The sequence below is a fragment of the Saccopteryx bilineata genome, chromosome 2, assembly GCF_036850765.1.
Source record: "Saccopteryx bilineata isolate mSacBil1 chromosome 2, mSacBil1_pri_phased_curated, whole genome shotgun sequence".
NCBI lineage: Eukaryota > Metazoa > Chordata > Mammalia > Chiroptera > Emballonuridae > Saccopteryx > Saccopteryx bilineata.
In genome coordinates, this window is record NC_089491.1 from 330,471,042 (window position 1) to 330,495,898 (window position 24,857).

The window sequence follows — 24,857 nt, forward strand, 5'->3', positions numbered from 1 at the left end:
CGGACCATTAGTGTTCCCAGAGTTATTAATAGCTATTCCAAAGAAAAGTAGAATTTTATAAGGAAATATACTGAGTAATACTGGGGTTGAATAAATTTAGCAAGTTTTCTTACTATAAAGTTTATCAATATATTTATTAATAATCTGCATTAATATGTGTTGTAAGACACTGCATCACTTGTTTCTAAATGTATTTTATCATGAGACTCTAATGGGATTTATAAAAGCAGAACATTTACTTTTCTTTCAGGGGACAAATAGCGCTTATTAAATCAAGTGCTATTTAGAATAACTAGTATATATTAGCTTTTCAAAAGTTTTGTATGTAGGCCCTGGCCAGTTGGCTCAGCGGTAGAGCGTCGGCCTGGTGTGCAGGGGACCCGGGTTCGATTCCCAGCCAGGGCACATAGGAGAAGCGCCCATCTGCTTCTCCACCCCCACCCCCTCCTTCCTCTCTGTCTCTCTCTTCCCCTCCCGCAGCCAAGGCTCCATTGGAGCAAAGATGGCCCGGGCACTGGGGATGGCTCCTTGGCCTCTGCCCCAGGCGCTAGAGTGGCTCTGGTCACGGCAGAGAGACGCCCCAGAGGGGCAGAGCATTGCCCCCTGGTGGGAAGAGCATCGCCCCTGGTGGGCGTGCCAGGTGGATCCCGGTCGGGCGCATGTGGGAGTCTGACTGTCTCTCCCCATTTCCAGCTTCAGAAAAGTACAAAAAAACAACAACAACAAAAACAACAAAAAAACAAAAAAAAAAAAACAAAAAAAAAGTTTTGTATGTAATCTGGAATAAAAAGTGGAATTTTGCTTGCTACTTTCAAATATACTTTAGGTATATTTTTTATTTTATATTTTAATAACAATTTGCATTCAATATTATTTTGTACTAGTTTCAGGTGTATAGCCTAGTGGTTAGGCATAATATACTTTACAAACTGATACCCTCAATATTTCACATACCCACCTGATGCCATACCATACATAGTAATTATAATATAATTGACTAGGTTCCCTATGCTGTACTTTACATCCCCATGACTGTTTTGGAACTATTGATACCAATATGTATTATACTTCCTAATTCTTTTTATTTTTTCACTCAGCCTCCCAACCCCTTCCTCTCTGACAACCATTAGTCTGATCTCTATATTTATGAGTCTGTTTTTATTTTATTTGTTTTGTTCTTTAGATTCCACATTAAGTGAGTCATATGGTATGTGTCTTTCTCTGACTGACTTATTTCACTTAGTATAATACTCTCTAGGTTCATCTATGCTGTCAAAAATAGTAAGGTTCTTTCCTTTTTTATGGACAAGTAATATTCCATAGTATATATTTACCACCATTTCTACCCACTTGTCTGTTGATGGGCACCTGGCTTGCTTCCATATCTTAACTTTTGTAAATAAAACTGCAATGAACATAGGGTTGCATATATTCTTTCAAGTTAGGGTTTTGGGTTTCTTTCAATATATACCCAGAAGTGGAATTGCTGGGTCATAAGGCACTTCCATTTTTAATTTTTTGAGAACCCTCCATACTGTTTTCCACAGTGGCTGCATCAAGCTGCATTCTCTAGCAGTGCACAGGGTTCCCTTTTCTTTTATTTTATTATTATTTTTTTTGTATTTTTCTGAAACTGAAAACGGGGAGAGACAGACAGACTCCCGCATGCGCCTGACCGGGATCCACCCGGCACGCCCACCAGGGGCAACGCTCTGCCCACCAGGGGGTGATGCTCTGCCCCTCCGGGGCGTTGCTCTGCCGCGACCAGAGCCACTCTAGCGCCTGGGGCAGAGGCCAAGGAGCCGTCCCCAGAGCCCGGGCCATCTTTGCTCCAATGGAGCCCTGGCTGCGGGAGGGGAAGAGAGAGACAGAGAGGAAGGAGAAGGGTGGGGGTGGAGAAGCAGATGGGCGCTTCTCCTATGTGCCCTGGCTGGGAATCGAACCCGGGTCCCCCGCTCGCCAGGCCGACGCTCTACCGCCGAGCCAACCGGCCAAGGCCTAAGGTCCCCTTTTCTCCACATCCTCACCAGTACGTGTTGATTTATTGATGACAGCTATTCCAACTGGTGTAAACTGATATCTATCTCATTGTGGTTTTAATTTACATTTCTCTGATGATTAGTGATGTTAAATATCTTTTCTTATGTCTATTTTCTCTTTGGAGAAGTGTCTATTCAGGTTCTTTGCCCATTTTTAACTGAATTGTTTGGGGATTTTTTTCTGATGTTGAGTTGTATGAATTCTTTGTAAATTTTAGATATTAATCCCTTATCAGCTGTATCATTGGTGAATAGGTTCTCCCACTTAATAGGTTGTCTTTTCATTTTGTTAATGGTTTCCTTTACTGTGAAAAACCTTTTTAGTTCTTTTTTTTTTTTTTTCCTGTATTTTTCTGAAGCCGGAAATGGGGAGAGAGAGTCAGATAGACTCCTGCATGTGCCCAACCTGGATCCACCTGGCACGCCCACCAGGGGGCGACGCTCTGCCCCTCCGGGGGCGTCGCTCTGTTGCAACCAGAGCCACTCCAGCACCTGGGGCAGAGGCCAAGGAGCCATCCCCAGCGCCTGGGCCATCTTTGCTCCAGTGGAGCCTCGGCTGCGGGAGGGGAAGAGAGAGATAGAGAGGAAGGAGAGGGGGAGGGGTGGAGAAGCAGATGGGCGCTTCTCTTATGTGCCCTGGCCAGGAATCAAACCCAGGACTTCTGCACGCCAGGCCGACACTCTACCACTGAGCCAACCGGCCAGGGCCCTTTTTAGTTCTGTGTACTTCCATTTCTTTATTATTATTTTTTCTTGCTCAAAGAGATTTATCAAAAAAATATTGTTAAGAGAAATATCAGAGATTTTAGTGCCTAAGTTTTCTTCTAGGAGTCTTCTTCTTCTTTTTTTTTTTCTTTCTTTTTTTGTATTTTCTGAAGCTGGAAACGGGGAGAGACAGACAGACTCCCGCATGCGCCTGACCGGGATCCACCCGGCAAGCGGGCCAGGGGGCAATGCTCTGCCCATCCAGGGCGTCGCTCTGTTGCGATCAGAGCCACTCTAGTGCCTTGGGCAGAGGCCAAGGAGCCATCCCCAGCGCCCGGGCCATCTTTGCTTCAATGGAGCCTCGGCTGTGGGAAGGGAAGAGAGAGACAGAGAGGAAGGAGAGGGGGAGGGGTGGAGAAGCAGATGGGCGCCTCTCCTGTGTGCCCTGGCCGGGAATCGAACCTGGGACTTTTGCACGCCAGGCCGACGCTTTACTACTGAGCCAACCGGCCAGGGCCTCTTCTAGGAGTTTTATAGTTTCAAGTCCTACATTTAAGTCTTTAATCCATTTTGAGTTTATTATTGTATATGGTATAATAAGGTGGTCTAGTTTCATTTTTTGCAAATATCTGTCCAATTTACCCAACACTATTTATTGAATAGACTGTCTTTACCCCATTGTATGTTCTTGCTTCCTTTGTAAAATATAATTTTACTCAATGGACATGTCTCATATTTATCCTGTAACTTTTTGAACCTCTTCACATGAAACAATATCCCTTTGCAAAGCCTAGTTTGCAAAGTGTTTAAAATGTGTCATTTACTCTTTCCTGTAACTTTCCAAATATGAAGCTGAAGCTCAGTAAATTCATTATCTCCAGGCTTGGGAGCCTGCTAGGGAAGAGCTGAGATTTGAATTTGGAATATGTGAACAGTGATAATAGTTACATGCAATGTCTATGGATTGATATAGTACAATATTCTCTTGGAAATCTGCTTCTCCTTTTCAGTCTTCCATTTTTTTCAACTTTTTTATATTTTTTTGTCTTCCATATTTTTTTTCTTGCTCCTTATCTTATTTGTGTGAAACTCTTATTCTCACTCTAAGAGTTGTCTTCTTTTCTTCTTCATAGCTCTTTATTATTCTGGACCTTTTGCAGAAAGTGAATCTTAAAACATTTGCTTCATTCTCTGGTCAGCAATAAAACCTACTAGTTGGTATTTTCCTTCTTACTAGGTATTGTTAAAAGCTACAAGGAAAATGGCAGAATTTTAAAATCTTCTTTTTGCTCTACGATAATTATCTCTTGGAATCAAACTCAAAAGTGATGACTAATGATATGACTGGGGCAACTATTTTAACTCATATAAACCTAAGTTTACTCATCTGAAAAAATGGGACATCTAGACAATTTACGCATTAGTTCTATCTATTCATTAAATGTAGTACTTGTTGTAAATGACTTGACACTAAGGGTCTTCAAGAAGTACTAGGTAAAATTATTGGTATTAAGGAGGCTGTGTTTATAGATCTGGGACCACCTGAATATGTGCTTTAAATTTTTCAGGCCCACTTACAATTGTAAAATTAGCTCTTTCCTGCTGGAAGAAATGCTTAGTTTATAATTAACTTTATAATAATTGCCCTTCCTGCTTAAAAGAGCAGCTTCAGTAAATAATGGCCCAAGCACAGATGTCAGAAAATGTACTAAATTTTTGAAACTGATTTCTTTGATTCAGTCAGCAACTATTAATTAGACTTTGTAAATAAATTCTAAAAATCTAATTTTAATACAATTGGGTACTATACTTCTTTTAGTTTGTATTTTTGGGAAATATAGCTGTCCTCAAACAATGAACAATTTGACTTCTTTTTTTTAATCAACACCAAATTTAGGCATAAACTTATGTCATGAAAAAAAGTTTTGGAAATAATAATATGTTTTACAGAGGGTTTTAATAAGAATTAAATTTTTAAAAAGTACATAGAGTGATGTGTGGAACCAAGTAAGAGCTGTCAAGTATTTATTAAATAAATGATTGGAAGTGCTCTCTATTGTATTTCCTGATCACGTGATTTAAACCTAGAGCTCTTACCATATTGCATTCTCTTATATATACCATTGTTTTTCAACCTTTTTACACTTGGGGACTGGTACAAATAAAGAATTATTTGGGGATCGCTAAGGAAAATATTATCTGTGCATAAGTGAATTTGACTAAAATCATTGGGTCTCTTTTTTAATGCAGATTTTAAAAATTTATTTATTTAGAAAATTATATTTAATGGGGTGACATGGATCAGTAAGAGAACCTAGGTGTCAGGTAAACATTTCTGTAGCATTTGAACTGTTGATTGTGTTGTGTGCCTGTCACCCAAAGTCACATCGTTTTCCGTCACCATATATTTGTCCCTCTTCACTCTCCTCTTTCTCCACCTTTCTCTCCCTGGTAACCTCTTCACTTTTAACTATGTCCATGAGTCTCAATTTTATATCTCACATATGTGTGAAATCATATAGTTGTTAGTTTTCCCTGATTTACTTATTTCACCCAGTATAACATTTTCCATGTCCAGTCTTCTTACAACATCAGGGTGGTTAACTCTCTTGCAGGCAGGAAATTTCTGGCGAACTAATCAGTGGACAGTGGTTAAAAAAACACCAATCTATATAATTACTTATTTGCATACCTTTTTACTAATAGTAGACTTGAAGCTTCTTAAAAACAGACTATTTCTTTAATTGCTTCAGGATATTATTCAATAAGATCATGCAAGAGTGAATAATGACTCCAGAGGCAAGAAGGCCAGTGACTTCCTTTTGTTTCCTTCCACATGAGGGAATGCTGCTGAGGACTGTGACACCATTACACTCTCTGTCACAATAGGATGGCAGCTAGCAGTGGCAGAAATTGTTAGCTTCTGAGATGATCACTCAGTAATGTCTATCTTATAACATCTATCTTATGGTCAGAAAATAAAACAGATTGTGGCAACACAATTTTAAAATAAGTACATTAAGTATTTTCTTCTTGGAAGTTAGTGGAAGCTTTAAGAAAATTACTGTGAGCAAGACACTGTAGGGAAAAAAAAAGAATATAAAATCAACACTTTAATTTGCTCTTAAAATGTAGGTATCACAAACCATGTGCAGAGTTTCTTTTTATCAACTCATTGTGGGGAATGGTGAGTACAATTTCTGAAACTTATTTTCTCATAAGTGATAATACTTGTTCCCACTCATGCCTCCCTTCCTTGGCCCTTCCCTCTCTGGTCCTGATGCTACTTCCAGCCAGAAGCAACTGCGTTCACAGCAGTGGTGAACGGAGAGCAAACAGAAGGGCAATGTGGTACTGGTGCTGTTAGTCTCATGTTAATGAAGAGGCTACAGCAATGCTGAACAGAAGCTCTAATAGCATCCCTGGCAATAACCACCCCTGTTTCCCTTGTATTTTGAATCGGATTTAATTTGCATTAAATAGAAATAAAAACTCTTTACCATTGCACCCTAAGGACTCTCATTTTCTCTCAAGCTGTTACTTACAGACGCATTATGCTGCACCTTCAGCAGAACACTCCTATCCTTTTTAATTGAGTCTCAAGGCAAATATCTTTATTTTAAAAATGAACTTATTTGATAAGGATAAACTTTAATACTGAGAATTATTATGACACATAAGCCTTCTGGATTTTCCACACCTAGACGTCTTCCTTTTGTTACGATAACTCTAGCCAAGCCACTGGTACCACCCAGCTCGTCCCTTTCAGGGCCATGATGCTCCAGTTAGCAGCAGTGCACAGAGTACTTAACTCACCATAGCGGTAACCCTAATTACCAGAGCCAAAATGTCTCCAATTTGACTTTAAGTGGCTCAACTCTCTGGTGCCAGATGGCAAGCAAATTGGTCCCTTCTCACAGATACAGATGTCACTGTTCCCAGAGTTTGTTCGAGTGTCTACATCTACTTCTGGGATCATAATTTGGCAGAGAAACTCCTTGGTCTACCTGCCCATAATATATAGGATGTAGATTCATCCCCAGATGACAGCTTTGAAATGTGAACCTTTTTAATCAAAATAACAATCAATACTCAAAATTGGGAATAAACATATAGTTTAGAATTGTGTTTAAAAACAAACAAACAAAAAAAACCAGAATGATTACTAAAAGGAAATTTCACCAAATAAATGATTTAATTTGTTATTGCTTTCTTCCCTCCCGAAAAAGTCTGCCAAGGATAGTAACAAACTGTTTATAACAAATGGAGTAAGGGCACTTGTATATATCCATGTGTCATCTCTTTACTATCAATAAAGAAGCAAATGTAAATATAAGAGATATCAGTGTTACTACAAGTTGCCTGAACTAGATAAAGTTTTTAGAGTGAATAACTGATTCTAAATGCTGTTATCCTAAGTTTTCCCTTTGTTAATATCTGGCAGTTATATCTAGTTCTAAGGACTTTTCTTTTGTTTCACTTCTGTCCCATGGAGTAGTGGAATAAGATTACTTTTCTGGTTTTATGCATTTTTAGATCATCCTATGACCTATTTATTCAATTGATCATATATTTAAAGATTGATTTAAAAAAAAAAAAAAGAAACTCTGGCCAGTGGGCTCAGTGGTAGAGCATTGGCCCAGCATGTACAAGTCCCAAATTTGATTCCCAGTCAGGGCACACAGGAGAAGCAACATCTGCATCTCCACCACTCCCCCTCTCCCATCTCTTTCTTTGCCTCTCGAAGACATGACTCGGTTAGAGTAAGTTGGCCCTGGCCACTGAGGATGGCTCCATGGCCTCACCTCAGGCACTAAAGTAGCTTGGTTGTGAAGCAACAGATCAGCGGCCCCAGATGGGTAGAGTATTGTCCCATAGGGGGCTTGCCTGGTGGATCCTGGTTGGGGCACATGAAAGAGTCTATCCCTCTGCTTCTCCACTTCTCACTTAAGAGAAAAAAAGGATTGGAAAACAATTTTAGCCTAAGGCAAGTATACTTGGAAAGATAAATCTGATGTAAAATGAAATTATTTATTGCACAGACCAATTAAAGATTTTAAAATGATCACATAGCTATTATCTTTATTAGAAAAATATATATACCCTGGGCTTGCCTGGTCAAGGCACATATGGGAGTTGATGCTTCCAGCTCCTCCCCCCCTTCTCTCTCTCTGTTTCTCCTCTCTCTCTCTCCCTCTGTCTCTCCCTCTCCTCTCTAAAATGAATTTTAAAAAAAATTAAAAAAAGAAAAATATATAAAATCTGAGAGTATTTTATATACTTAACATAATCTTAGGAATGAAATGTAAGGTTCATTATAATAGCCTAATATGTTTGGTCATTCTTTTCATTGCTATGATGTGCTGGACTTCAATTATTAGCATGGACAGATAGAAACAGAATTTTTTGCTTTTACCAGAGTTACAAAATTTGATCTTACCAAATTATTGATGTAGCACCAAAATACTTCTAGAAATCATCCCAGAGAGAACTCGACAGCTATATACTATGCCCAAACCAATAGATTAGCCTATAAACATGTCTTTGCAGAATGTGTGTGCTCGCTTGAATTTGAGGTAGAATATTTAGTGTTTAGAAAAGAAGGAGAAATGATTGTTCCATGTAAACCCCAAGTATAGAGCTATAATTATAAAGAAAATATCTAAGGAGAATTAATAGGAGAAGACTATATTTTAAAAACTTCAAAAGCAGTGTAGTTTAAAGTACTATACTGAATCAATGAGACAAATGATATATAATAAATAAAGTACAATTTTAAATATCAAAACTAATCTAATATAATAAGCCACAGTTAAGCAAGACGTTAAATGGTTAAATTATTTGCCCAATGCTACTGATAGATGAGGTAAGAAAAACTGAGATTCAAGACTAGTTACATCTGACTCAAGGCAAATTGTTTGTTCTCATAGTAAGACCTTAGAAGTTCTTACGGCCCTTATTTACTGATCTGTAAATTTTAGAGACTAGCTATCTGGAAGAGCTGATGGATGCCAGCATGGTGTTTGACTCACAGTAAATACTCAACTGATTTTTAGTTATAATAATGATGTTGCTAGTGATGGTAATAGTATAATTTCACAGCTATCTAACAACACTACACAGTAAGAGATTATCTTGTCCACTTGACTTTACTATACTACCCTTTCCCCTTTGAAAGCTCATGTTTTTAATGATTTTATAAAGTCTTCACTGAATTCTTTTTTATTTTCTTAATTTTTATTTGTTTTCTTTCTCTGCCTTATTGTTGCACATACTATGGATTCCCTATGATACCAGATGAATGTCCAGTACCTGACTTTTTTATTAAGACTTGATCAGATCTGTTGTCAAATAGTTATAAATTTATATTATACCTCCATGTTTTCTGTCTTCTTACTTTTATTTCTCATTTCACTGCCCTATCAGTATAGTGCATATTTAATGCATGGTATCTCTATTGTGTCTTGGTGAGAATTGATTTTTGTTAAAGTCCAGCCTCCAATTCTTATCAAGTTTTCATATCACTATGAATTATACACATGACTATAAAAGAGACAGTTATTTCTATCTAAATTATAACTTTATCTTGCTAGCAACAGTTACATAATAGAGACCTATTGTTCTGCAATATTCATAATATCTTGCAAAAGGCCATCATTACTATAAAACAAATTCAAGGCATGATCTTGCTCTCACAAAGTTGAAATAACTAGTTCAGTTCCTTTGCCCCACTGTCCTCTATTAGAGTTACAATGCTATTTATTTATTTATTAGCGAGAGAGGAGAGAGAGGGACAGACAGGAAAGGAGATAAGAAGCATCAATTTTTCATCGAGCCATCCTGGTTGTTCATTGATTGCTTTCTCATATGTGTCTTGACCAGGGATGGGGTTGTGTGCCAGCAGAGCAAGTGATCCCTTGCTCAAGCCAGTGACCTTGGACTCAAGCCAATGACCTTGAGCTTCAAGACAGTGACTTTTAAACTCAAGCCTGTGACCATGGAGTCATGTTCATGGTCCCCCACTCAGGCCAGTGACCATGCATGCATTCAAGCTGGTGAGCTCATGCTCAAGCCTGCGACCTCGGGGTTTCATACCTGGGTCTTTAGCATCCCAGGCTGATGTTCTGATGCTCTATCTACTGCACCACCTCCTGGTCAGGCTATTTTTAAACTCTATTGTCATCATTATCATCAGAATTAGTAGAATTTATTTTTTTAAAAATATGAAAAAAGCAATTAATAAAAAAAATACTGGATTTTATTTTTTAGAAAGGAATTAGTCAGTATGCTCTGCTTATCAAGCAATCTGACATGATCAAATTTTATCAGAAAAGTGAGAGCAGAGGGTTTCCTTTATGAAATTACTTATTGATTTTTAAGAGAGAAGGGAGAGAGAGAAACATTGATTTGTTGTTCCACTTATTTGTGCATTCATTGGTTGCTTCTTATATGGGTTCTGACTGGGGATTGAACCCACAACCTTGGGGTGTCAGGAGAATGCTCTATCCAACTGAGCTACCTTTCCAGGCCAGAGAAGAGAGTGTCTATTGCTGTTGCACCATCAGTTTACAATCATACAGAAGAGTATCCTTATTCTTACTCTATGTCTCCTTCTGTGTAATTGCTATTGTATTCAAAATTGAAGTTTATGGGCCCTGGCCGGTTGGCTCAGTGGTAGAGCGTCGGCCTGGCATGCAGGAGTCCCGGGTTCGATTCCCAGCCAGGGCACATAGGAGAAGCGCCCATCTGCTTCTCCACCCTTCCCCCTCTCCTTCCTCTCTGTCTCTCTCTTCCCCTCCCGCAGCCAAGGCTCCATTGGAGCAAAGTTGGCCTGGGCGCTGGGGATGGCTCTGTGGCCTCTGCCTCAGGCGCTACAATGGCTCTGGATGCAACAGAGCGACGCCACAGAGGGGCAGAACATCGCCCCCTGGTGGGCATGCCGCGTGGATCCCGGTCGGGCGCATGCGGGAGTCTGTCTGACTGCCTCCCCATTTCCAGCTTCGGAGAAATGAAAAAAAAAAAATTGAGGTTTATGGAAGCAGCTGTTGTAAATCAGTAGCGGTAATGTTTTTTGTGCCTCTTAAAATCATGTAATTATTATTCTGATCTCTACAGCCCATGTATAGTAAAGATAGGTCCTGCATATCTATATTGGTATTTAAACAAATAAATGTTTATGACTCTAATGCATGTTGGGAAGAAATTTCAATCAGTTAATGCAGACCTTGTGGGGAAAATCTATTTGGAACATAGCTATGGCTGGATAACAGGATTTATACTTGAACTTCTATTTTCTATTGCCCTAAAACAGTAAATGTAAAACATTTAAAAAGAGTGATTTTTTTTAAAATTACTTACTTGACTATTATTGTTGTGTTTAGTTTGAGAGTAAGCACTGAGAACAAGGAGGCTTTGTAAGTCAAGTTCTTCACAGCAGGTATTTTTATCTTAGCATTGTGTTTTAGATTTTGTCTCCAGGAGACAATGATACTACATAAGCAAAAATGAACAAAATCACAAGACTCTGTGCTTATGGGAATAAAGGGCTGGTGGCGATGGTGAAAGATTAAGAAGGAGAAATAATCAAATAAATTTAAACAAAAGTAAAATCATGTCATGAAGGTGGCATGTCGTCTACTAATAATAAAACTGACTTCATGCACACACATTTCAAAAGAATAAGTAAATGCATGCTTCAAAATGGGTAAAAATAGCACTTGCACAAAAACAGGTGGGACCCATAGTACCAATATACAGGAATAAAACCACCTGCACCATTGTGGTCAAACTTCAACCGTGATTACATGAGCTTCTCATATACGAGGCCTTCCTCCAAACATAGATTAGTGATGCATGCTGTCAAATTGAAATGTGAGCATTTTTACTTACTTAGTCAATGTGTTTGTTTCATTAGTAATTTATATCATTTTTCTCTTTAAAATATGTTATTCAATTCAAAATGGAGTTCAATTACCAGAACCTGTCAATAAGATGTTTTAAACATTGGACACCAATTTTAATAATTGGTTTCAAAAATTAAAAACAAAATTTCTACTTTTGATGCTTACATGGAGATTCGTATATTAGCATATGAACTCTTACCTATTTGGTTGTTATATTTTTAGTGCTGAATTGATGTTTGAAATTTCAAGACTGATATCTTCTAAAATAGATTATCCTTCAAACACTGAAGATAAACTCTGAGGATGACCAGAGTGAAAGAAAAGCCCCAGATACCCAAGAATGTGTCATGAAGACAGAAATAGCCTTCTCTTTCTCTGGGGGCGGGGCACTTCATGGCAAGATGTGCTTCAGCCGACTTTTTGTTTGTTCGTTTAGAAATTTTACCCAATTTCTGGTAGGGTAGAAGAGGTGAGATTAAAGACTATAAATATTTCCTTTTACTTTGGGCCCACAATCATATATAGAATTTGGTATTATTTTTCTATTGTTACAGTTCTTACTAATGACTACTATCTCCTCTTAGTGGGGGCTGGGTCTGCACCTTGAATGAATTAATGTGAGAATGTTTTAATAACTATCACTTCAGGAAAACTTCAAGGAGGGAAGGAAAGGTCTAACTGTCTGGGAAACAAAGACATATGTAAGTCCCCAAGAAGTTCATAAGTACTTGGATAAGGAAATGTGGTTTCAAAAGAAATAAAGGAAATGCTTCTGCAGTCATCACTGCAACTATGATGCCCAAGAAGAAGCTGAATCAGCAGCAGCTACAGTGACCCCTCTGCCAGGACCGGAAGAGACTGGGGACTGCAACGTGCACGCCTATTGTTCTTCATAGAGTTCCTCTAAAGTGAAGGGTATCAGTAATTCCATCAATGCTGAGCCCCCTGGCTCCTCCCTAGAATGGAGGCACCATTTGGAAAGATCTGGGTCCTAAGTCTGGCTTTCGTGGTCATGGTTGGTGGGACATGGTCAATGACGAACCTCCTTTTCCCAAACCGGTCCACAGGGGTCCGGCCAGGGCAGACTTTTATAAAGAGCAGAGAAACCCTCAAACGTTCAAAAGCTGGTCTTCTGTCAAGAATATCTGCCCACCCAAGTGCCCCCCAGGTTACAGAAGATAAATCTGACTGCTCTGTTCGCTGACACTTTGCCCAAAAGGGGGCCATTGTTCCTCTGTGACACTGTGCCTTCCCATTCAGGATGGAAGGAGCCTTCTGTGATCAGGCGGTTACGTATTTTCCTGTGGCTCTATGGTTGCTACTGAGAGGCTGTTCTATCTGCCATCTCAGTCAGTGATGTCCACCCACTTCCCTATTTGGGCTCCAGGCTATGTTTTCACCTGTGGTGCAGAGTGTACACTCTTTTTTTCTGATCGGCTGTTTGACGTTGCCCTTCAAGACCCCCATCTATGTTCCCTGAAGCTGCTTCCTGGATCCTCTTCCTCCTCATAAATGACTGCTGGACCACGACCCTCTTCAGTGTTGACCCCTATGCATGTGGCCACCAAACCAGCAGTATTGTTGTCAGGTTCCAAGGTTCCCTCTTGGGACCTGACAACACTGTTCCCTGGATAGCTGACTGCCATTCCTTTCTTCTAGCTGCTTGTTGTAAGTTATTTTTATGTGACACTCACTATTCCCTGTATCGTCAGCTTCTCTGTGAAATTCACCAGCTTGTCTGACCTGGGGTCACTTCTGGATGACTGGAACAGGGTCTCTCCCTGAAAATCTACTCTCCCTGCTTTTGAATTTCAGTTTCTGAGTCAGTAGCATGTGCTCCGCTGCTCTGGGACTGTGGTCACCATGCTTTATGACACTGTGCCTCCCCTTGTTGCCTCTCTCGGTGTCCATGGCAATTTTGTGACTTCCTGGAGTAAGTTTCTATGCCAAAATGAGTACAGGCTGTTGGTGCCATATAGACTTTCCCTGCCTCCCAACATGGAATATGGAAGAATTGTGAAACTTCACACAAGACGGTCTCCCTGGTCCGACTCATTCTCCTCCTGGAATTTGACTCAGGCCTGTGAAATGACCAAGCCTCTGAGGGGTCAGCCCTGTCTCCTCTCCAGCCCATTTCACTTAGACTATGTGAGTGTGAGACCACCAGCCCTCTTGTTTGAGTTCTGTGAATCTCCACCTGACCTGCCTCTGGGTGAAACCTGGGTAGTACTGTGGCCCTTTTCTAACTAACCTCTTTCCCTACATCTCTGGCACTAGTGGAAACACCAGTGAACAGATGCAGGCGGGAACCAATTTTGATGAAATCGGTCAGGAGCTGTGCGGGCATAAGAGAGGGATGAGAGTCACTAGGGAATTGAAAAATTTCTTTTGCTTCTGAACATTTTTTTAATGTTAGCAATAATTGTAGTAGAAACAAAAAATATAAAGAAAAAGAAGAAAACAGGACAAAAGAAGAAAAGAAAGAAAGGAGAAAATAATGTAAAGATAACCAAAAACTGTACTTCCTGGGGAAAGGCATAAGAAGGAAGCTTTACTTATGAGTCCTGAGAAAATGTGGTGCTTTATGTTACAATTGCAAGAATGTCTAAGCCGATTTATATAGTAATCGACTCTGCATTTAAGGGAACCTGAATCTCTAAGGGTCAAAATGTATATTCCACATTTCTCTTCAATTAGACCAAAAATATTTGAAACTTAAACAATAGTAATTACACTGTTGCACGTCTATACATGCTTGACAAACTTTAAATGTTTACATCTTTTATATATGAAGTTGGAACTATTAATATGGTCATTGTTTTTTTCCAAAAAAGAAAATCAAGCACAGTGAAATGAAGTAACTTCCCAAAGTTCTCACTGTCAGGACTTTTTGAAAACTATTGGAGGCTGGTTTTGAGTGGAGTTATTCAACTGCTATGTTGTTGTTCCAGAAATTATGTCCCTGTTAGCTTCACAGACCTCCTTCGGCAGCTTCAACTGAGATATCTCATTATAAGAGGCACACACATGAAAACCCCTCAGTGACCTAACAACTCAGAATTTGATAAAGTCCAAGTGTAATTACTTAGGTTTTTACTTTTTCTAAATAATCCTATTCTAATACCTAATGTATTCAAAACACCGTTACAGATCAAAGTTCCCCCAAACTACTTAAATATAATGTCATGAAAGATCTTTAACCCCTCTTAAATCATTATAGCATTTAAGTTTGACTGTTATGTGTTTCTAAATAATAGATAAGCAACAAAGAGTAGTTACTGAATGACTGCATTTAAAAATTTTCTACCTGTAAAAGCAGAATTCTAGCTTTATACACAGTTTTAGCTACCCTCAAAATATACTAACTTTAACCTAAGACAATATTTTGTCTACTTTCTTTCATTCTGTATTTGTCTCTAACAGTGGCAACAAGGTAGGTATTATGGAAAAGGGGGCTGTAACCCTAAGGGTCATCAGAAGAGATTGGATATATATCTGCACATTTTACATGTTCCTTCAAACAGAATCAAAGTCCCTTCAGTATGATTTGTGTCTTCCATATATATATATATATATATAATTTCTAAGATTTTGTGTTTCATTGTAGTCAATCCAAGGTTTGTTTGGTTTCTGTTTATCTCCTTTGAAAAAAAAAGCAAGAAGATGAACAATAAATGAGTGTTTAAGCAAACTGAACTTTGAAATTCTGTTGTACAAACAGACACACAGAGCTATTTTTATTATAATGGTGATAATGAAAAAAATGATTAGTTGATAATTTTGAAAAATTGTAGTGGTTCTATTTCCTTGAGTACACCAACATTAATGACATCTTTAATACCAGCACTGCTTCCAGGGAGCAGCCTTGAGGTTGGGAATCTGGAATTGATACTCCAATTTAATTAGACTTAAAAGCATTAACAATCCCATTGCCTATGGTAATTAGGACACAGTGAAGGCCAAACCGATATTAAAAATAATATATATGAGATATCAGACAGTCTTTGGGTGTCCACAGCTTAAAGAGGTATGTCACCTGTTTTCTTACTCCCTAACTAGGTCAACGGAGGATCTAAAGAACCACCCCTTCAGCATAGCTTTGAGAGATATATTATGAGTGTTTTTCCCACTAAGGGACCATAAGAAATTGCCCAAACATGGTGGTTTAAACAACAGGGATGTATTCTTTCACAGTTCCAGAGGTGAACGTGTAAAATCAAGCTGTGGACATGCTTCATCTAAAAGCACCAGGGAAACATTTTTCCTTCCTCGTTTAGCTTCTGATGGTTAATTGTGGCCTCTCGTGTTGTGCAACGTCCTTCCTCCAGGACCTGAGAGTAATACACTTCTCTATTTCAATTTCTTCCTTGGACCGTTGTTGACCAGTAACTCACCATTCAGCACCCCAGGCTCCACTTACACAGATGTTAATTTAACAAACTCGTAACAGCTTGTTAGGAAGATGTTTATACCAATAAATGCTCTCTTGTCCTTTCCCCCTTGCATCATGCAGCATGGAGTGTGTGATAAAAACAGGGCTGGACAAAAACAGAGTTATGGTTCATATGGAAAATAATACAATAATAAATATTAATACAAGAATAAGCTCTGTGTTTCATGTACTTGCAATTGTAAACCTACTTTTGTCCCATTCTGTATTTGGTGGCATGAGTTCTAGAACTTTTATATCATGAAAGTAATTTGTTACATTCGACATAATTGAACTTTATTGTATCTTCAATACATATTATACAAAGGATTTTTTAAAAGAAAAACAATCTTTTCAGATTTTATTGCACCAATATATTATACCATGAATCAAATCATGTCCACTATAACAGGCACTGGTAAAGGATAATCTGAGGGTCAAATTCAGTCACCTGCCTATTTTTGTAAATAAAGTTTGTTGGGATATGACCACACCCCTTTTTTGTATATTGTCTATGGCTGCTTTCACATTATAGTGGCAAAGTTAAATAGCTCCAGCAAAGACTATATGGCCTATAAATCTGAAAATATTTATTATCTGGCTCTTTTCAGGAGAAGATATTCTACTTCTGCATTAAAGTATAATTGAGCATAATAAAATATCTCCTAATACCTGGCCTGCATATGACATATGTTCTACTTTTCACCATTATTAAAATCAAAACATAGCTTCATTGTGGTTTCATTTTTTATTTTCAAAGGTGGTAAACTGGGCTTTGAAATTGGTTTGTCATTATCCCACAATCTTCATCTAATTACTATAGTCCAGACAGCAGTGGTAGATAAATATTTGTTGAATGCTTATTCAGTTTGTTCATTTAATCAGAAATTTGTCAGATGTAATATATGGTTGAAATGTTGGTATTAATTATATACTGATGTGTTAATTACAGATTTGCATCTGTACCATTTACACTAGCATAAGAATATTAACAGCAAAGATTCTTGATGAATCTGTTGACAGACATGTGAGAATAGAAGCTGGTAAATCAAGACATCTTGATGCTAGTGAAAGTGAAATCAAGACACCAGCTTACTTACAAATAAGGATTTGAAGTGGAGGACTACTGGAAAAGCAGAAGAAAACACATTTCCAGCCACCTGGAATCTTTCCTCGAAACAAAACAAACCAACACACATGACAAGATGTCCAAGGTACAGTCTGAGAAGAGTCCAGGTTAGCCACTACAAATGAGAGCAGTTTTTAATGCAAAAACTGGTGAAATGAAATTAAAAGCTCTAGAAACATGGAAAAAATAGACTCTGATTGTTCCAAACTAGAACCAACAGGTTGAATGACATTAGAATGACCTTTCCTTATCTATCTTTATTTGTGTTTTTTAATGCAGATTTATTGATGCCAAATCTATGGAAGGGGGATTTGGAATTTGTATTTTTTTTTAATTTTATTTTTTTAATGGGGTGACATCAATAAATCAGGATACATATATTCAAAGATAACAAGTCCAGGTTATCTTGTCGTTCAATTATGTTGCATACCCACCACCCAAAGTCAGATTGTCCTCTGTCATCTTCTATCTTGTTTTCTTTGTGCCCCTCCCCACCCCCTATCCCTCCCCCATTCCCCCCTCCCCCCCGTAACTGCCACACTCTTATCAATGTCTCTTAGTTTCACTATTATGTCCCACCTACGTATGGAATAACACAGTTCCTGTTTTTTTCTGATTTACTTATTTCGCTTCGTATCATGTTATCAAGATCCCACCATTTTGCTGTAAATGTTCCAATGTCATCATTTCTTATGGCTGAGTAGTATTCCATAGTGTATATGTGCCACATCTTCTTTATCCAGTCATCTATTGATGGGCTTTTTGGTTGTTTCCATGTCCTGGCCACTGTGAACAATGCTGCAATAAACATGGGGCTGCATGTGTCTTTACGTATCAATGTTTCTGAGTTTTGGGGATATATACCCAGTAGAGGGATTGCTGGGTCATAAGGTAGTTCTATTTTCATTTTTTTGAGGAACCACCATACTTTCTTCCATAATGGTTGTACTACTTTACATTCCCACCAACAGTGTATGAGGGTTCCTTTTTCTCCACAGCCTCTCCAACATTTGCTATTACCTGACTTGCTAATAACAGCTAATCGAACAGGTGTGAGGTGGTATCTCATTGCTGTTTTGATTTGCATTTCTCTAATAGCTAAAGAAGATGAGCATCTTTTCATATATCTGTTGGCCATTTGTATTTCTTCCTGGGAGAAGTGTCTATTCATATCCTCTTCCCATTTTTTTATTGGATTGTTTGTTTGTTTGTTGTTGAGTTTTATGAGTTCTTTGTATATTTTGGATATTAGGCCCTTATCTGAGCTGTTGTTTGAAAATATTATTTCCCATTTAGTTGGCTTTCTGTTTATTTTGTTATCAGTTTCTCTTGCTGAGCAAAAACTTCTTAGTCTGATGTAGTCCCATTCATTAATTTTTGCCTTCACTTCTCTTGCCTTTGGAGTCAAATTCATAAAATGCTCTTTAAAACCCAGGTCCATGAGTTGAATACCTATGTCTTCTTCTATGTACTTAATTGTTTCAGGTCTTATGTTTAGATCTTTGATCCATTTTGAGTTAATTTTTGTACAGGGGGAGAGACTGTAGTCCAGTTTCATTCTTTTGCATGTGGCTTTCCAGTTTTCCCAGCACCATTTATTGAAGAGGCTTTCTTTTCTCCATTGTGTGTTGTTGGCCCCTTTATCAAAAATTATTTGACTATATATATGTGGTTTTATTTCTGGACTTTCTATTCTGTTCCATTGGTCTGAGTGTCTATTTTTCTGCCAATACCATGCTGTTTTGATTGTCGTGGCCCTATAATAGAGTTTGAAGTCAGGTATTGTTATGCCCCCAGCTTCATTCTTTTTCTTTAGGATTGCTTTGGCTATTCGGGGTCTTTTATAGTTCCATATAAATCTGATGATTTTTTGCTCTATTTCTTTAAAAAACGTCATTGGAAGTTTGATGGGAATTGCATTAAATTTGTATATTGCTTTGGGTAATATAGCCATCTTGATTATATTTATTCTTCCTAGCCAAGAACAAGGTATATTCTTCCATCTCATTATATCTTTTTTGATTTCCCTTAACAATGGTTTATAGTTTTCATTATATAAGTCCTTTACATTCTTTGTTATGTTTATTCCTAAGTATTTTATTTTTTTTGTTGCAATCGTGAAGGGGATTATTCTTTTGAGTTCCTTCTCAGTTGTTTCATTGTTGGCATATAGAAAGGCTATTGACTTCTGTATGTTAATTTTGTATCCTGCGACCTTACTGTATTGGCTTATTGTTTCTAGTAGTCTTTTTGTGAATTCTTTGGGGTTTTTGATGTATAGGATCATATCATCTGCAAAAAGTGATACCTTTACTTCTTCTTTTCCGATATGGATGCCTTTTATTTCTTTGTCTTGTCTGATTGCTCTGGCTAGAACCTCTAGTACCACATTAAATAAGAGTGGAGAGAGTGGACAACCCTGTCTTGTTCCTGATTTAAGGGGGAAAGCCTTCAGTTTAGTGCCATTTAATATGATGTTAGCTGATGGTTTATAATATATGGCCTTTATCATGTTGAGATATTTCCTTCTATACCCATTTTGTTGAGAGTCTTAAACATAAAATTGTGTTGTATTTTATCGAAAGCCTTTTCTGCGTCTATTGATAAGATCATGTGGTTTTTGTTCTTTGTTTTGTTGATATGGTGTATTACATTAACCGTTTTACGTATGTTGAACCATCCTTGAGATTCTGGGATGAATCCCACTTGATCATGATGTATTATTTTTTTAATATGTTGTTGTATTCGATTTGCTAGTATTTTGTTTAGTATTTTAGCATCTGTATTCATTAGAGATATTGGTCTGTAGTTTTCTTTTTTTGTGCCATCCTTGCCTGGTTTTGGTATGAGGGTTATGTTGGCCTCATAAAATGTGTTTGGAAGTATTGCTTCTTCTTCAATTTTTTGGAAGACTTTGAGTAGAATAGGAACCAAGTCTTCTTTGAATGTTTGATAAAATTCGCTGGTATAGCCGTCAGGGCCTGGACTTTTATTTTCGGGGAGGTTTTTAATGGTTTTTTCTATTTCTTCTCTACTGATAGGTCTGTTTAGGCTTTCTGCTTCTTCTTGACTCAGTCTAGGAAGGTTGTATTTTTCTAGGAATTTATCCATTTCTTCTAGGTTGTTGAATTTAGTGGCATATAGTTTTTCATAGTATTCTACAATAATTCTTTGTATATCTACGGTGTCCGTGGTGATTTCTCCTCTTTCATTTTGGATTTTGTTTATATGAGTTCTTTCTCTTTTTTCCTTGGTAAGTCTTGCCAAGGGTTTGTCAATTTTGTTGATCTTTTCAAAGAACCAGCTCCTTGTTCTATTAATTTTTTCTATAGTTTTTCTGTTCTCTAATTCATTTATTTCTGCTCTGATTTTTATTATCTCCTTTCTTCGGCTGGTTTTGGGTTGTCTTTGTTCTTCTTTTTCTAGTTCCTTAAGGTGTGAAGTTAAGTGGTTCACTTGGGCTCTCTCTTGTTTGTTCATATATGCCTGAAGCGATATGAACTTCCCTCTTATCACTGCTTTTGCTGCATCCCATAGATTCTGATATGTCGTATTGTCATTTTCAGTAGTCTGTATATATCTTTTGATCTCTGCACTTATTTCTTCTTTGACCCATTCATTTTTTAAAAGTATGTTGTTTAGTTTCCACATTTTTGTGGGATTTTTTTCCTCTTTTTTGCAGTTGAATTCTAGTTTCAAGGCTTTATGATCAGAAAATATGCTTGGTACAACTTCAATGTTTCTGAATTTGCTGATGTTGTTTTTGTGGCCCAACATATGGTCAATTCTTGAGAATGATCCATGTACACTGGAGAAAAATGTATACTCAGTCACTTTGGGATGAAATGTCCTGTAGATGTGTATCATATCCAGGTGCTCTAGTGTTTTGTTTAAGGCCACTATGTCTTTGTTGATTCTCTGTTTGGATGACCGATCTAGAGCCATTAGCGGTGTATTGAGGTCTCCAAGTATGATTGTATTTTTGTCAGTTTTTGTTTTAAGATCAATAAGTAGCTGTCTTATATATTTTGGTGCTCCTTGGTTTGGTGCATATATATTAAGAATTGTTATGTCTTCTTGATTCAGTGTCCCCTTAGCCATTATGAAATGGCCATTTTTGTCTCTAAGTACTTTTCCTGTCTTATAATCAGCATTATCCGATATGAGTATTGCTACACCTGCTTTTTTTTGGATGTTATTTGCTTGGAGTATTGTTTTCCAGCCTTTCACTTTGAATTTGTTTTTATCCTTGTTACTTAGATGAGTTTCCTGTAGGCAGCATACAGTTGGATTTTCTTTTTTAATCCATTCTGCTACTCTGTGCCTTTTTATTGGTGAGTTTAATCCGTTTACATTTAGTGTAATTATTGATACTTGTGAGTTCCCTATTGCCATTTTATATCTTGCTTTCTGTTAGTTTTGTGTCTTGTTTGATCCTTCTCTTTCGTTTTTCTATCTTTTGTTTTTATTTGGTTGTATTCCATACATCTTTCCTCTGTTGCTATCTTTTTTATCTCATGTGCTTCTGTGGTGGTTTTTTCAATGGTGGTTACCTTTGAGTAATGAAAAGGGTCCCTACCCTGTTCATTGTAGCGAACTATTTTGTGAGTACTTTTGCACTCCATCGTCCTTTGCTACTGTTAATCTCCATCTTCTCCCCCTGTTTCTTTTTGTTGTTGTCACAGTTTAAATTTGGTTTTATTGTGTTCTTCTTGGAGCTTTTACTTGTGGCTCTGTTTTTTTTTGTTCTTTGTATCTGATTGGAGAACCCCCTTTAGTAATTCCTGGAGTGGGGGTTTTCTGATGATAAATTTCCTCATCTTTTCTGTATCTGTGAATGTTTTTATTTCTCCTTCGTATTTGAAGGATAGCTTTGATGGGTATAGTATTCGTGGCTGAAAGTTCCTCTCTTTCAAGACTTTAAATATTGGGGTCCACTCTCTTCTAGCTTGTAGAGTTTCTGCTGAGAAATCTGATGATAATCTAATGGGCCTTCCTTTATATGTTGTATTCTTCTTTTCCCTGGCTGCCTTGAGAATTTTTTCTTTGCTTTTGGTTTGTGTCAATTTCATTATGATATGCCTTGGAGTAAGTTTGTTGGGGTTAAGAAAACTCGAAGTTCTGTTTGCTTCTTGAACTTGAGGCTTTAGTCCTTTCCACAGGCTTGGGAAGTTCTCATCTATTATTTGTTTGAGTATGTTCTCCATTCCATTTTCTCTCTCTTCTCCCTCTGATATACCTATTATTCTTATGTTATTCTTTTTGATGGGGTCAGATAATTCTTGTAGGGCTATCTCATTTTTTTTAATTTTTGAGTCTCTTTCTTCTTCTCTCTGTTGTGCCTCAAGTTGCTTGTCTTCTATTTCACTAATCCTCTCTTCTATCTGACCTGTTCTATTAGCTAAGCTTGTTACTTCGTTTTTCAGCTCCTGAATTGAGTTTTTCATCTCTGTTTGATTTGTTTTTATAGTTTCAATTTCCTTGGTCATATATTCTTTGTGTTCATTGAGTTGTTTTCTGAGCTCCCTAAATTGCCTTTCTGTGTATTCTTGTATATCTCGGAGGATTTTTAGGATTTCTATATTGAATTCTCTGTCATTTAGCTCCAAGGTTTCCAATATATTAAATTTTCTCCATAGATTTTTCCTCATCTAGCTGTGTTACCTCTCTTTCTTTTGTATCCATGATATTCGATTTTCTCTTCCTTAATGGCATCTGACGGTGGTTTTGTTGATAGTATTAATGAGATTTAATAAAGAATAAAAAGTTAAAAAAAATAAAAAAAATTGAAAAGCGTTGTTTTTTTAAAAAAAAATTAATAATGAAATAAAGAAAAATAAAATAAAATAAAAATTTTAAAAAAAAGGAATTTGTTCCCCCCTCCTTTTTTTCTCTCCTCTCCTCTCCCCTCTTTCTTGAGAAAATCTTGTGGTGGACTGTGAATTATAACAAACAATGCCTGTGATGGAGTGCCTGAATTGGGGAAAAGTAATAAAGGGGCAAAAAAAAAAAAAAAAAAAAAAAAAAAAAGAGCGTATGGATCCACAAAAAGCAAATAAGGAAAAAATTTGGGTCAAGAATAAAATGATTTGCTTTTAGGTGTTGGTTGTCTAAGAGTTATGATGAGAGGAATAAGAGGAAAATGGAAAAATGGGGGGACAAATTAAAAAATTACTATTGTATATAGTGGAACAAGAATTAGATAATATAGAGAGCCAGGGATGGTAGCACTGCTAGTGAGTTAAAAAGGTGAAGTAAAAACCCCCCAAAATGCCACAAACATAGGTTTGAGTCCCAGATAAGATAATTTGTTTGTTATTGAGGTTTGAATGAGAGGAGATGTAAAGGAGAAAGGAAGAAACTAATATAGAGGGAGAAAAGAAAGAGAGAGAGAGAAAAAAAGAGGGAACCACTAAAAGAAGAAAAAAGAAAGGAGAGAGAGAGAGAGAGTTAAGGGTTTTGGAGTGCAACCCTCATAGAGAGAAAGGAAGAGAAGAGAAAAGATAATGGGAGATGTAACACTTATGGGTAGTGTAGTTCAAGGAGAGGAGAGAGTAAGACCGGTAGAGAGTTAATCAGCCAAATTGGAGGAGGAAAAAAAGTATCAAGAATGAAGATAAGAGAAACAAACGAACAAATATAATAAAATGGGATAGGTTATAAAGTCTGCAGATTATTCTTGATTTTGAGAGGTTATCTTCTTGCTTTTTCTTTTCTCTCCCTCTTCCTGGTCGGTGACTCTGTACCCCGGGTTCTGCCCCTTTGGCACGCTCAGGTAGAGGTTTGCAGTTGATAAGTCTCTATGGCAATGTCATGTATTGTGCTTTAGTCTCGTTGGCAGTAAAAGCTCAGTAGCATTTTTAGGCTCCGACAGTGAGAGAGTCCGTGTTCCTGGAGCCTTTCTCCTAGTCTTTCCTTCTTCAATTAGTAGCCTGATAATCCAGCTATGGGGTTGCTGCTGCCTCTGCCTGGATAGTAAGAGGCTCAAATTGCTGGCAACTCCCCACTCTATTTCCACTCAGCACAGGGCTCTGGGTAAGGCTCAGTCAGTCAGAGCTGCTAGCATAATCAGGCGGGCTTTCCGCCCACTCAAAGACCTCTGGCTCTGCCACTCTGTCCTGTAACACAAGCGGGCGCCCACTTCCGGGGCGCTTGGAGGAAACTCTCACTCACTGTCTGCGACCAGGATATCCGGCCAGCAGTCTCACGCTCTGAGTGAAACCCCCAACCGCAGGGAAAAGTTGCAGCATTGGAATTGAGTCTCGCTCCGTCCCCGTGCGCGGCTTTGCAAGGCGCTGGGGCGGCTCGAGATTCCGCTTTGGCCCACACAAAGGCCCCTGACTCTGCCCCTCTGTGCGATAACACGGGCGCGCACTGCCGAGGCACTAGGAGGAATTGCTCACTCCTTATCTGCACGCGCAAACCAGGATATGAGGCCGGCCGCGTTTCCCTCTGAGTTAAACACCCTCCAGCACGGAAAATCTCCACCGTTGGAATTAGTTCTCACTCCCTCCCATGCGTGGCTTTCCCAGGGTGCTGGGGCTGCCTAGAGACTCTGCCCTTGGCCCACAGAAAGGCCTCTGACCCTGCCTCTCCGTGAGGCAACACGGGCACCCACTCTCGGGGCCTAGGAAGAAATTCTCGCCCACTAA